This window comes from Strix aluco, chromosome 2, assembly GCF_031877795.1.
Source record: "Strix aluco isolate bStrAlu1 chromosome 2, bStrAlu1.hap1, whole genome shotgun sequence".
In the NCBI taxonomy this organism is placed as follows: Eukaryota; Metazoa; Chordata; class Aves; order Strigiformes; family Strigidae; genus Strix; species Strix aluco.
Genome location: NC_133932.1, coordinates 90873439 through 90887112, shown reverse-complemented (window position 1 = coordinate 90887112; position 13674 = coordinate 90873439).

The following is a 13674-nucleotide window of genomic DNA, read 5'->3' as shown; positions in this document are numbered from 1 at the left end:
CATTCCCCTCTCCTGACACCCCCTCGCACATCCCGAGCGGCACACAGGCATGAGAAGGAGGTTGATGTCACGTTTTAAAGCCCTTCACAAACCGGGGTATTTTGTATACTTTTCTTACACCAGAAATAGTATTTTGACTGTTCCGAAGCTGCAGTGACCCGGGCTGGTTATCTGGTTGCCGCTTTGGGCAGCCTTAGCAACGCGTCTGAGCCCAGCGAGCTCGTTCCAGTCGCTGCGCCCTTCAGTGAAGCGTAAGGAAGGGAGCAAAGAGATTTGTACAGGATTTTTGTGGACACTAAGAAAAGCCTCTGAAGGTTGGAAACAACTGCGTGTCTAACTAAAAAGAGTTGAAATTAAAACTGTTTTCCAGCATCTCTATGTACATCTCCCTGATCTATTTTTTTTTTTTTTTTAATCATGCTGGAAGATCAATCATACGCAGAACGTGAACGTATAAACGCTTCATTACAGAAGTGACCCACTCAACCGACATCGTTGAGATACCCCCTGCAGGGGAAAACACTGAAAACCAAATGTTTCTTTCAGACCTCTCCCCAGCATTGCTGGTCTGATCTAGCTCATCTTTCCAGCATCTCCTGCTAACATCTTCAGCTACAGCAGCAGACAGCCATTTCTTGTCCTCATTTAACTTCCTTTTCACATCTCCATCTTTGTTTAAAAGTCTGCTGTATCAAGCACCTTTCCTATTTAATCATTCCTGATCCATTTCCTAATTTAGCTGCCACATTCATTTTTCTTCCCCATTTTGCATTGCAGTATTTGTGAAATAAAGGCACCAGAGTCACTTTTAAACTGTATGAGGGTAGCTGGAGGTTGATTGCACTCTGGCTGGAAGACTGATCTTTTCAGGTTCAGGCTTTTTCAGACACTGTTTTGCAGCAGGATTCGTTTTGCAGCACCAGGGTCGATGGTCTCCAATGACAAAAGTGTGAACATTGAATTAACCCTATAGTATTCTGAGCCCTGGGGACTTTAAACAAAGTCTTTTCAGTTTTCACTTCTGCATTTGCTCAATTTCCAATCCATGAGTGAGCAATGTTTTGCTAAATACAGTATTGATTTTTATTAGAAACTCTTACCAAATAACATAGCATTAACTTTTATCTCGAAATGCTTCTTACTTGCAAGGTTCTTGCTAAATCTCAAAGGCTTGTATGGTGATCCTGACCATCAAGAAATAGATTGCAACTGCAATCTAGATTGAGATATATTTGCTGACATTTTTGATAGCACAACTTCACAAGATATGTTTGCTACTGTTTGGTAGCAACACCACTGCTGCCACTTAGTTCAACTTTTGAAGTTGTAGTAATAGCAATTTAGTTTCAGAAATTTTTAGCAAAACTTTTAGTATATACAGAACTCCAGGCAGCTGCTGATACCCGAAGCACATTGCTCTGTAGTATTGCACAAAATGTGACAAAGCATCTAAGCTGTTTCTGACTGCCAGCAGCCTGCCTGGACCAGCTCTTTTCATAGTTACTCTTGGTTATGGTGAACAATCAATCAAGGAAATACAGCTAGCTAAATTTACCACCCTTTTTTTTTTCTTTTTTTCTACTCTGGTTTTTCAGAGATTAGTATATTTGAGAAATTAGAAAGAGCATATGCTGCAGTACAAGTCTGCTTTAATTAATGAAAAGTAAAGGAAAACACAGTTTCACATAAATTTATGTGGGGATTAAGATAATACTGTATTAAATACTGAGAGCATAGTGGATATCTTGGCAAATTAACTGTAGCTTAAATGAAGAAGCAACTAACCAGTTAAACTAGATTGCAACAAGAGAAAAGCATCTGTAAATATAATAGACCGGTGCCCCTTAAGTGGCGTCTGCTAATTAAGCTATGGAAGAAATGCCTTGCTGAACTGTATGGAATTCATTATATAAGATTATACCAACAGCTGCTAGTGTATCTGGCTTTTTTTTTTCCTAGAAAGCAGAAATATTCTTTGTGCTACAGAAAGTTCACTTTTGTACAAAACAGAGAAAGCTGGACCACTGTCCAAAAGATCCTTCAGACTGTCTGACACTCATTTTATTAGATGGTGCACTTCCACTGCATTCCACTCCATCGGCTATTAACAATTATATGAATTATAGCCAGTCACTATTTTAATTATGTCAGATGCAATGTTTCCATCAATGACTGATAATACTCTAGCTCTGACTTTTTATTTTTTTTACTTTGGAGTGCCATACAGAAAGTAAATAGACTGGATAACTTGTAATCAACACCAGAATGATTTTAACAACACAAAGACTTTAAAGGTTATTCTGTTATATGTAGTATAAATCATGAGTAGTGGTCACAATTATGGCATCTGAAAACCCTTTCATTAACAAGCTCGTGAGACACACCACAGGATTGTATATTTTAACTCACGTTATGCTCATTGAATCAATGGGAATTTTGTCATGAGCTTGCAGGTACTCTTGCAATTCTCATTAATTTTCTGTTTACATTGTTCAGTAAGCATGTAGCCTCCGAAATCTGACCCATCAGGCTTGCTTTTCTTTTTATTGAGTCTGGTGGAAATTTGCTTACTAACTGGGTCAAGTCTGGGATGAATACAAAGAATAACACTGTCTCAGTGTGAGCCACGCGTTAGATGCATGAGGTGAATTAAAGTCAGAAAATAGTTTTCTGTGTTTTAGAAGTTACCACAGAAATATTACCACTGACAATTTTAAAGGAGTAAATGTGCTTTGAGAAATTAGGATATTGCAGTTTTGTAACTGCACACGTTTATATACTGGGCAGATAATACAGAAGAAAACATTATCTGTCTCATTTTTTTCCCCTTAGTCTAAATTTATGCAAAAATATTAAATTCTTTTTAGTGTGATGTGTAACTATGCTTTGTCTCTTCTCCTACAAAGCTAAGCAACTTCTATAAATTATAGTGTTGGCTGTCAACTGCAGGATATTGACATTATACCTAATTCTTGAAACAGTGGAACAATATTTATCATAAAAGGTTATAATAAAAAAATAGCAGTAGATATCACAGTTGAAACATGAAGTTTGCAGATACCTGTTCTAATGTAGATTACATTGTAAATTATTCCATATTTTATCTTAAAACAGCAAGATGCAAAACAGTGAAAGACAATCAAATTTGTACTAAGAAGACATTTGTCTGTCTCTTATAGTCCTTATTTATATGAATTCAAGGATTTTTGTATGGAATAAAGTTCAAGCCTTTAAGTCAGACTGGTTGCTAACTGAAATTTTATTTTCCCATCTAACTCTAAGATTAAAAATAATAAGCCACTTAGTAAAACTTATTCCCCTCATCCTTTCTATTCAGCATCAGCAAAGGAAATCACAAGGTAAATTAAAATTCTGAAACTAATATAGCAGCATATAATTAACTTGAGGTATAAAATACACTGAATCACTGTCTCTTAAGGGAAAAGCTACTAAAATGGGTTTGGGAATGTAGCTGCAGGTTTGAAAGAGCAGCATTTCTGAATTTTATGGAAATTAATAAAGTCACTTTTTTCCACACTACTTCAATAGAATAAAGGTGACCAAGTTTACTTTTAAATTCCAATTGTAGTAGGAGTTTGGATCAGAATCTCCCAGGAAGCCTAGATAAGTTCAGTTGTTAAAAAAAAAAAGTACATTTTTCAGCTGCTGGGAAATGTATGCGTTTGTACAAAGGAGGTGGTAACTGACCATACATTGTTTATGTTGTTGAACAGAAATCACTCCAGATGAGCCTTTCAAGTCTGAATTAAATTCATTTCCAGACAAAATGTCTGACGTCAACAAGAGATGCAGTGATTCACTCATCCATGCTTTTCTGCAAGTGTGGCCATGTAATACAAACACAGCATTCATCTGGATAGAAAGAACCCACAACCACATACCGATTTAAATTGTACTGATAAACTGTACACCAATAAAACCATTCAGTTAAAAATTGCTAAAGAAATCCATACTATGAAATAAAAGAGGGCTGGGGAGAGATCTCAGGTGCTAGACAGCTGGTTGTCCACAGGTTCCTTGTTTGTTTCATGCTTGTCTCTGTTCAGGATGGTTCCAACTAACTCCAAATCAAATCTATTACTGTGGGGTCAGCCCTAAGTAATGGTGATGAAAGCCAGCTCTTGCCACGAGGCACCGAGGCTCCTTCTGGTCAGTAACATGGCTGCACTCCCTAACAACTAAAATAATCCCTGGAATTCTCTTCTCGGGTTGGAGAGGGAGACACTTCCATTTCTAAGGCAAGAGTTGTTTCCTTGAGGGGACTCAATGATCTTAAGGGTCCTTTCCAGCCTAAATGGTTCTGTGATTCTATGACTTTCACCAAACTGCACCGACAGAATGCAGTGATTATTTACCCAGAATGCAGTGATTATTTACCCAGGGAGATAAGCAAGAGATAATGTTCAGATGCCATATACCCTAAGAGGTAAGACTACTGTTTATGTGTATGACTGGAAGCTATTCAAATGCTCACAGAGACCTAGAAAAGGCTTTCTAACAGATCTACATCACATCCTTAGATTCTAAGTTTTTCTAAGACATAAAAAGATCTTATATGTGCAAACAGGTCTTTGCTGATCAGACCTTTGAAGAAGCTCTTCACTTTTATTTCAAACAAATGTTGGATTGTGGATGAAAAACAGTGCTTGGCCATTTTCTCACTTTTGGATGTTGGCCATGGAAATAGCTGGGTATCTCGTCAGCTCTCAGTGCAGAGAAGGTTAGAGCACTCTCTTCTGCAGGTCAGCAAAGACTGAAGCTGGGATGATACTTTTTAGGAAGCTCCTAACATTTCTAGTCCCACTGGACACCACATTTTTGGTAGGAGGCATTTGGGAGGCCCAGATCTTATGAACTGAAACCACACCTTTTCAAATCAGTGCAGCTGCTTGCTGAGATGGCTACTTTAACTTCTCAAGGTACTGCTGAGGGATTTGTATTCTACATACACATTCTGTAGTTACTATAGATGCATGTCTTCTCAGGACCTCATCAAATACAGTCCTTAATATATTGAATACAGGCATGTGTTATTGTTATCTTGAACATTTTGCAGCAAAATCTCGCCTCCACCAATTAAGAAAATGTGGTCATGGAGTAACACGACTTCTCCCTTTATATGGTAAAGGCTCAAACTGTGAATGTCAGTTTTACATACATCTATATTTAGTGCTAGAGGATCATATGCTGTTAGCCAAGAGAAAACAGAAATTCTTTCTTCAGATGCTGTTTTGTTTATAGAAGGTGGCCTCTGGAAGAAGCCTCAAAAGCTGACTTTGCTATTGACGTTGACAGGATGATTCTGTCTTCAATATCTTTCCTTCCATTCCAGACGTGTTTCACATTACTTTGACACACTGTGGAATCTGGCCTTAAAGGCCAAAGAGTGTTCTTTTGCTCAGGTGCATGGCCACTATTAAAATAATCCTTTAACATAACTCATACAAGTATTGACTTGCAACCTGCAAGTCCTCTATAAAAGACAGACCACTCTGTTGCTACACAATGGACTCTTCTTTAGTTTGCTGTCCTTTCTTCTTCCAAGTACACTGGAATTGTTTTGTTTTGTTTTTCTGGAATACATTTTGGTTTCTAAATGCTGTGATTTTGTGTGACATCTTCTCCTGCTGTCTCTGGTCCTTCAACCTCAGTTGAGTAAGTTTGGTAGCCACTACTCTTTACAGAATCACATAATGGTTGAAGTTGAAAGGGACTTCTGGAGGTCACCTGGTCCACCCCCCCACTCAATCAGGGCCACCTACAGCTGGTTGCCCAGAACTGTGTTCAGGCAGCTTTTGAATATCTCCAAGAATGGAGACTTCACAACCTCTGTGGGCAATCTGTGTCAGTGCTCAGTCACCCTCACAATAAAAAAATATTTCCTTATGTTCAGAGGGAAAATCCTGTGTTTCAGTTTGTGCCCATTGCCTCTTATCCTGTCAATGGACACCATGAAAAAGAGCCTGGCTCCATCTTCTTTGCACCATCCCTTCAGGTATTTACATATATTAATAAGATCCCACCTGAGCCTTCTCTTTGCTAGGATAAACAGTCTCAGCTCTCTCAACCTGTTCTCATAGAAGAGGTGCTCCAATCCCTTAGTCATCTTTGTGGCCCTTTGCTGGAATCTCTCCAGTAGCTCTGTATCTCTGTTGTACTGAGGAAGACAGAACTCTTGTACCCAGCTTGCACAGACCTGTGTTCCATGACACTTACTCCACCTGAAGCCATTAACAGAACATCATCTTGCTTGTTTCTGAGTCAACAGATCTACAATAAGCTACCGTAGATGCTCTAGTAGCCTGGTCATGTATTTGTTCTCAGATCAAACCACCATTCTCTGAAGTGGACCTCTTTGCTCCTAACAGCAATCTATTTTTAATCTCCAGGAAATGGAGTATTCTTGTTTCAAGAGGAACTCTCCAAACCTACTTCCTGCTCAAAAATACATTTTGATTTCTCCAGGGAAAAGTTCTCCCTAACTTGTTTTTACCTCTCTCCCCATCCTTGACCTTTAGGTATAATTTTTTCATGACCTCCCCTTCATGACCCTTCCTTCTTTGCTTTGCTAGAGAAGAATACCTATATCTCTTTCCCTTAAGTTTCAAGGACAGCAAAATCATATTCTCCCCAACATCTCCCCAACAGCTACTTTCTTCACTTTTCCCTGGTCTTTTTGGCTTTTTCATCCAGACATTGAATCCAGCTTCTGGTATATCTCTTCCTGTAATATCTCATGTATTTCTGTAGCTTTGACTTCATCTTTCTGTAGAAGAACTTGAACTTTACTGGAAGCCACAGTCACAGAATACTTTTTCTTCTCAGATAAACCCTCTGGTTTCTTCTCCAACTCTCCTGCTTCAAAGCTTCTGAATATGACATGAATGTATCACAAGGCCCAGAGAGACCTCCATATTCACAGATTCACAGGCTAACAGTATGACCCACATATCTGTTCTGACAAAACTGATATTCAAACATTGCTGCTATCCTCTCACCTACCCTTCATAGATTGAATTTGCTGACCTTTCTTCTACTGTTTCATTTTTTACCTCTGGAAACTTGATCTTGTTCCTTTTCTGCTTTCAGAGGCTTATACTTCCCTTGAGTCCTTCATAAAGCGAGTATGTTCTTATGGACATATTTATAGTCTTTTCCCCATAATTGAGTAAGGGCTGTGATTCTGCAATAAGTGGGCGGAATATAGTGTCTTTAATTCTGTGCTGAAATTTCAGCTTTATGTTCCAGAAAGACTATACAAACAGGTGACAAAGTCTTAGAAACCTTGTTCCAAACTTAGCTGCAGTCTACATGAGTCTATCTTGCTCAAGACTCTTTGTAAGCAGGGAATAAATTCTCCAGGGTTTTTTAACTGTAGATACTGAGAATGTCCTATTCATAAAAATTCAGCATCTTGAAAAATGATAAGTAGATGCTGTGGTTTTCAAGGTTCTTCTGCCTTGCATCATTCTCACCATTCCCAGTTTGTATTGTTCATTTCTCATTCTGCACCATGCCAGCCTCCTGGTGGCCTACAAAACCAACTCTAGCACACCTTTGTCTTCTGTGATCTGCATAGCAGATAAAATGGTTCATGAATTTACTCATGTGCCCCATGTCCCTCTTCTTTGGTGTGTTTGACATTCATATGCAATTGTCTTTTAGAATGGGATCATGTAAAATGTGTAAAGTAACTGAACAGAGATTCAAAGCATTGTAACCTCATGTTATCTGGAGTGTGCTTTAACCTACTGAAAACTCAGTGTATGGCCATTTCTGCATTTTTTCATTTCTAGTCAGGACTGAAATTGTGCAATAACTATCTTTCACTTGGTTCCTCATCACTTATGTTTCTGATTAGCATTAGAGGAAGAAAATTAAATGACAATGAAGAAAAGCAAGTGCAAATATTGCAGCTTCCAAAAGGGTCATTCTAATTTGGGTGAAATGTCATAGAGGGTTTCATGATATCTCAGCCATTTCCTTTATTTCTGTTCATTGTCAGCAGAATGAACTTGCTCCTATTATGTTAAAAATAAAGTACCAAAGCTGTATTTTTAGATTAAATATAAGAGAATGATAACCCATTAGCCCATGTCCTCACTACAGATTTCTTGCCTGCCTACTCTAATGACGTGAATGAGGAACACTCCTTCCTCTATTTTAGACACAGTATGCCCTTGCAAACAAGACACTTTATTTTAGTGGGAATTTCCTGGTTATGTACAAGTTACATCCCTCAGACATGAGTCCTGTACATTTAGATTGATGCAATCCTTCCTTTGAATCACTTGACTGAAATGCACATTTCTTTCATAGTTGTGTTATGCCAGAAGTCCAGATGCAAAGAGCAAAAAGCCATGAGAATTAGGGCAAAGAAGATAAGATGCCATAACATTTAAGAATGCAATTGCAATTTTGTCTGCTGTATGATAGTTTTTGTAGTAACATCCAATTTGCCAAAAGTGTCTTGTCAGTACAAATGTAACAATGTTAAAATTAATTCCTACTAAATTTAAAGCCCTTTTATGGACTGATAAGTGCAGAGGGACAGATGTACTGCTGTTTATTGATGGTATAAGGCAATTGGGATTAGTTAATACTGTTCTACTTCAGACCAGCAATGAGCCTGCCAAGGTATCTCTGTGCTTACCCTCACTGTTAAAAAAAGATATAGTCCACCTCCTTTCTCATAATTTCTTTTGCAGTTGTTATTTTAAACAACCTCTTTACCCCATTTAACATTTTAAACCCCAGCAGGCTCAATAGGCGAAACATGAAACTGGTGTATGTATATATATATATATATATTTCTTGCATCTGGAATAAAAAGTAACGGAACAGCTAGAGAATTGGATACCTTTCCTAATTTTTTCATATTAGCTGCAAATGTGTAATCTGTGTTTCCTACCACATATCAGTGGCTGAGTGATTAATATGTTCTTAAGAATGTAAGTCAACCATCGTTTCTGAGGTCTTCATGTCCCACTTATTGCCTCCTCTTGACAGGTGATTTGCTTCAAGACCATGACAGTCTGCTAAGCACCATGAACAGCTATGGATCTAAACATTATTGTGCAAGAGCAAGATTTGGCAGGGTTTCTTATTAACTGATGGATGGGTTAAATTCTCCACTCTTCAGAGAAGCCCCACACAGCACTGTGGTTATGTCTGTGACAGCTAGCACTGGCCTAGATAATGCCTGGGTGTGCTATGGGGATAATGCATGATAAAGACTGTTCCAGTAAGAAATCTGGACACAGCCACCCTGTTTTGGTGTGTATGGAGTGGGGGGAAGAGGATTTAGATGTGTCCAAGTAAGTTGTGCCATGCCACTGATCGTTGTGTCCCTGGCTAATCCTATTTACTGATACAGACATATCCTGCAAGTTCCAGGGAGGCCTTGAAGACAGGGTTACAGTGGACCTTGGAGCTGCCTTCTGCACAGGGGGGAATGACATACAGCTAGTGAGCCACTCACCTCAAATGTAAGCAGACAGCTCTCACAGAGTCAGAGATGGATCCACTTGTAATGCAGATAGTGGAGAAGATAAGCAGCTGATGGAAAAGGGTCATCTGGCAAAACAATGTTTCAGCCTGAACTGTAAGGGAATTGGCAGCTGTGGAACAGGGAAGAAGAAAAGCCCATCCCTTTTTAAACCTAGATGGAGAGCTACCTAAATAGCTTAATGAGTCTTGGCAGGTTTGCCATAGGTTGTCTGTGGAGCCCTGCGTTGTGTCTCAAAGAGTATGATGCAAATGAGACCTTCAGCAATGCCTAGGCAATGGTGGATGGATTCTGGCTAAATGGAGCTCTGTTTTTCCTGATGTCCTTGTTTATCCACAAAAAGTGTGCTGGGGCTGTACTCTTGTGAGAGACGACTTGTAAAAACAGGCCCTGAAAGAAACAGGCCTGCGAGAAACAAGGACAGAGAAAAACAACATGAGAGTAATTTCTGATCTAGGCATATGCATGATAGATGCTAAACCTGAAGTAGTTTTTATAAGATTTCTTTGCATGAATGAAATCAGTTGCCTCTGAAGGTGATTAATTGCATCTGGACATCAGGGCATAAGATTGCTCAGAGGATTTGTCTTCTGGGCAATATACCATTCTCTCTCCTTTGAGTCTGGTAAGAGTATAGTGACTAGTTCAGATTTGATTTTCAAGATTCTAGATGTTTAAAGCTAGATGAGGTGAAGCCCAGTGTCTGAGTTTTAGCTGGAAGAAGATTTAGGTTTGGATAAATAAGTTAAAAAGAGAAGCTTTTTCCTGCATCTCTTTGTTGTGCTTCTTGAGTTTCCTCATCTTCCTCTGTGTCTTGTCACATAAATTTTACATCCACTCAAGGGCAGTTGATGTCATATTGCCTTTTTTATCATTTATTCCTCTTCTCAACATCTGTTTCCTAATGAACTAGTTCTTCATGTGTAACTTCAGTCACCATTTAAGCCACCAGTAAATTCAGATCACTTTTTCTAAACAATGGCTCGTTGCACATTCCATACAGTTTCCATTTCTGAAATCACAGTCAGACTGTAAGACATAGTTTGATTCAAATGGGTTAATATTCACGATCAAGAGGAAACGTTTCCTTTATCTCTATTTTGGGTATAAGGAACTAGCCAAAAGCTGAGACCAAAACAAACTTTTTCTTGGCATTGACTGAGATAATTTGGACCCAGTCCTACTCTTCTGGAAATCAATAATAGCACTCCCATTGGGCTTCTGGAGGGACAGGACAGGGTCCTTTATAATAAATATCTTCGGTGAATTCAATTATCTTAAAGTTAAAAACAGTGATACCAAAAGAAATAAATTAGCACCAGGGGTATATTTTTCTGGACAAAATCCAGGTTTAATAAATATGTCATGAGTAAAGGACACAGGATACTCTACATTAATGAAAAGACTTTGACAGTCTAACATTTTTTGTACTTAATAAAAGGCAATGTTCTCTGATAAATGGAAATTTTCTATAATAGAGCATCAAAATGTTTAAAACTATTCACAATATCTGAAAATCTGAAACTGAAAATCATTATTGTACAAAAAGTAAGTTGAATGGATTTGATGGCCTACGCTGTCTGGCTGGGTGTGCACAAGTAACACTGAAGACAGATTTTGACCTGAGAACTTTAAATTATCATGCAAGTAGTTTGATAAATATGAGTGGCAAAATTTGGACTGTTTTAGTTCCAACTAATGTAGGAACTTAACTGAGTCATTTCTACTTAGAGTTTAGTTTTCCCAGAACCCCTAGATTCAATGGGAAAAGATAACATATGCAGAGTGAGATCTGGGCCATATGAAATCTGAAGGACCTATCTCTCCTATTAATAAGAAAGGAAACTTAGAGCAATAACGTTCTTAATTTACATGTCTCTTTCATCATAGCTTATTAGAAAACTAAGCAATATGAAAGCATGAGCTCATGCATTATTCTGCAGTTGTCAGTATTTTTAAGTTGTTAGAGTAGTCCCTGACATGGTTTGACTAGCAATAGCTATCTATATGATGTCAGAGCATTTGAGAGTACACCCGAGGGTCTGTTCCCAAGAGGTACTATGAATGATGCCACTCTTCTTTGGGAGGTGAAAACATTTCTCAGTAGAGACTCTTAACAAGACCAGTTGTCCTCAGAGCTGAAGAGCAAGCCCAAGCCTTTCTATTAGAATGTCTAGGCCCCACCAATGAAGTTAAATGGGTAGAATTTGTCTGAGGCAAGTGATTTATCTCCTCTCCTCTCCTCTCCTCGATACATATGAATGCATTTCAGATAGGTTTACTTAGGATGAGTTCTCCAAATTCTGCAGGGGGACTATAGGAGTTTGCAATGATTATTACTTCAGACCTTTTTGCCTAGCATCGACTTAGGTGCCCAGTTTGAAAAATAGAGATAACTGATGACAACAAAGTCAGTGCTTGAAGTGCTTGGTCTTAAAATGGTTTCAGCCTCCAGAAAACTGGCTTGAAATCTGGACTTGGTTCCAAATGAAATACATTGTTGGCTCGGAATTAGTGTCCACTGGAGCTTTGTCGATATAATAAATTCACATTACTATTTGTCTGCATTTGACATAATGGGCAATGGGTTTCAAAGCACAACGTAAAAGAACAGGGCATCAAAAGCACGTGTTGAAAAAGCTTTTCTTATAACAATGGACAAACACAGTAAATTCCAAAGGTTTGATCTGGGTAATTGCTCAGCCTCTCCTGAGTTTAAAATGGATGCTGCAAGTTGTGGGAGAAGAAATTATGTTACATGATTTCCAAAATGTCCCAATCTTGGGTGGACTGGAAAATACAGGGCCACAATAAGGGCTTTACATGTTTAGTACAAGTTGGCACATTTGGGCCTAGGTTTGGCTTGTGTCACAAACCACCTCTTTTCTGATGTCTTCATAAACCTTACTTCTCATTCTAAAAGGTTCCTACCCTTGCTGCTCCACCTAATATTTTTATTTTCTCTTTGAAACAGGATAACCTATTCACTCTCACTCATCTGTAGCCACAGATGTGTACTTTTTACAGTCACTGACAATTATATTTTTTCCAGAATGAATTCATAGTTCTGGATTTACCAAGATGCTCTCACCACTGGCATACTCATCTGCACAGGCATGCATATGTAATCCTTGTTTTGCATCTGAGTCTGAAATGTCTAGGAAAGATGGTTGTCTGCCCAGATCTGAGAAACAATGGCTCCAAGTCATAACATAAGCCTCTTTTCTGGGCCATGCATAAAGAAGACACAAGCAGAAGTCTGTTCTCCAGTTGAACAAAGGAAAATATTGAAACCCCAAATAGATACTCCTTACAATGTCGAAAAAATGACATAGAGAAACTACAAAGTGAGATCTGTTCACCTGCATACCCCAAAGATGCAGCTCCTTGTGTCTACTAGGCTGCTCAGCACCTTACTGAAGCAGCTCCTCATACAGACTAAGGAAAACTGAGAAAACAGAAGGCTTACACATTCTTCTCAGTAATAGACTGAGGAAGATGAGGGGAAATGTTCCCAACTGTTCTATTCTGTGAAAATAATGTTACCTCTAAAACATGTTATTGTTTTAAAAGTCTTATGTCCTATGTCTTATCAGTATGGAGAAAAAAAAGAATCTGATTAGAATCTACTCTTTTTCTGCAGTGCATGAGGAAAGAAGGGTAGAAGAAAGGAAAATAAAAGACTTCAGTCTTTTTTGTTTCTACATTCTCACTGCAGAGACTGTTTCAGATGTGGCAGAAAGTTAACATTTCTTATCATCCCAAGAACATCTGACTACATCTGTATAAGTAAACTGAACATTCCCAGGGAACATTCCAGGCACAGGAATTTGGAGGTCCATGCTGTTAAAGTATGCTATAGTCCATAGCACAGCTCTAGTGGCTAGCTATCACCCTCCCAAACAATACCTGAGCATGCTTCTGGAGTTAGCAGGGGAAAGAGCTATTCCCAACAAACAGTTAGAGTATAGCTATTTTGTCTTGAAAACCAAGAGGTTAACTGTATGGATGTTGGCTGTCCCATGCTATTCAGCCTCAGTGCCATGGAATAGCTCGAGCCTACTTATTTCACTGTTATAGATTTGGCCTCAGTCCAAAATTGAAAAGACCCTTCTTTGACTTGTCTTATCTATACAGATTAAGTA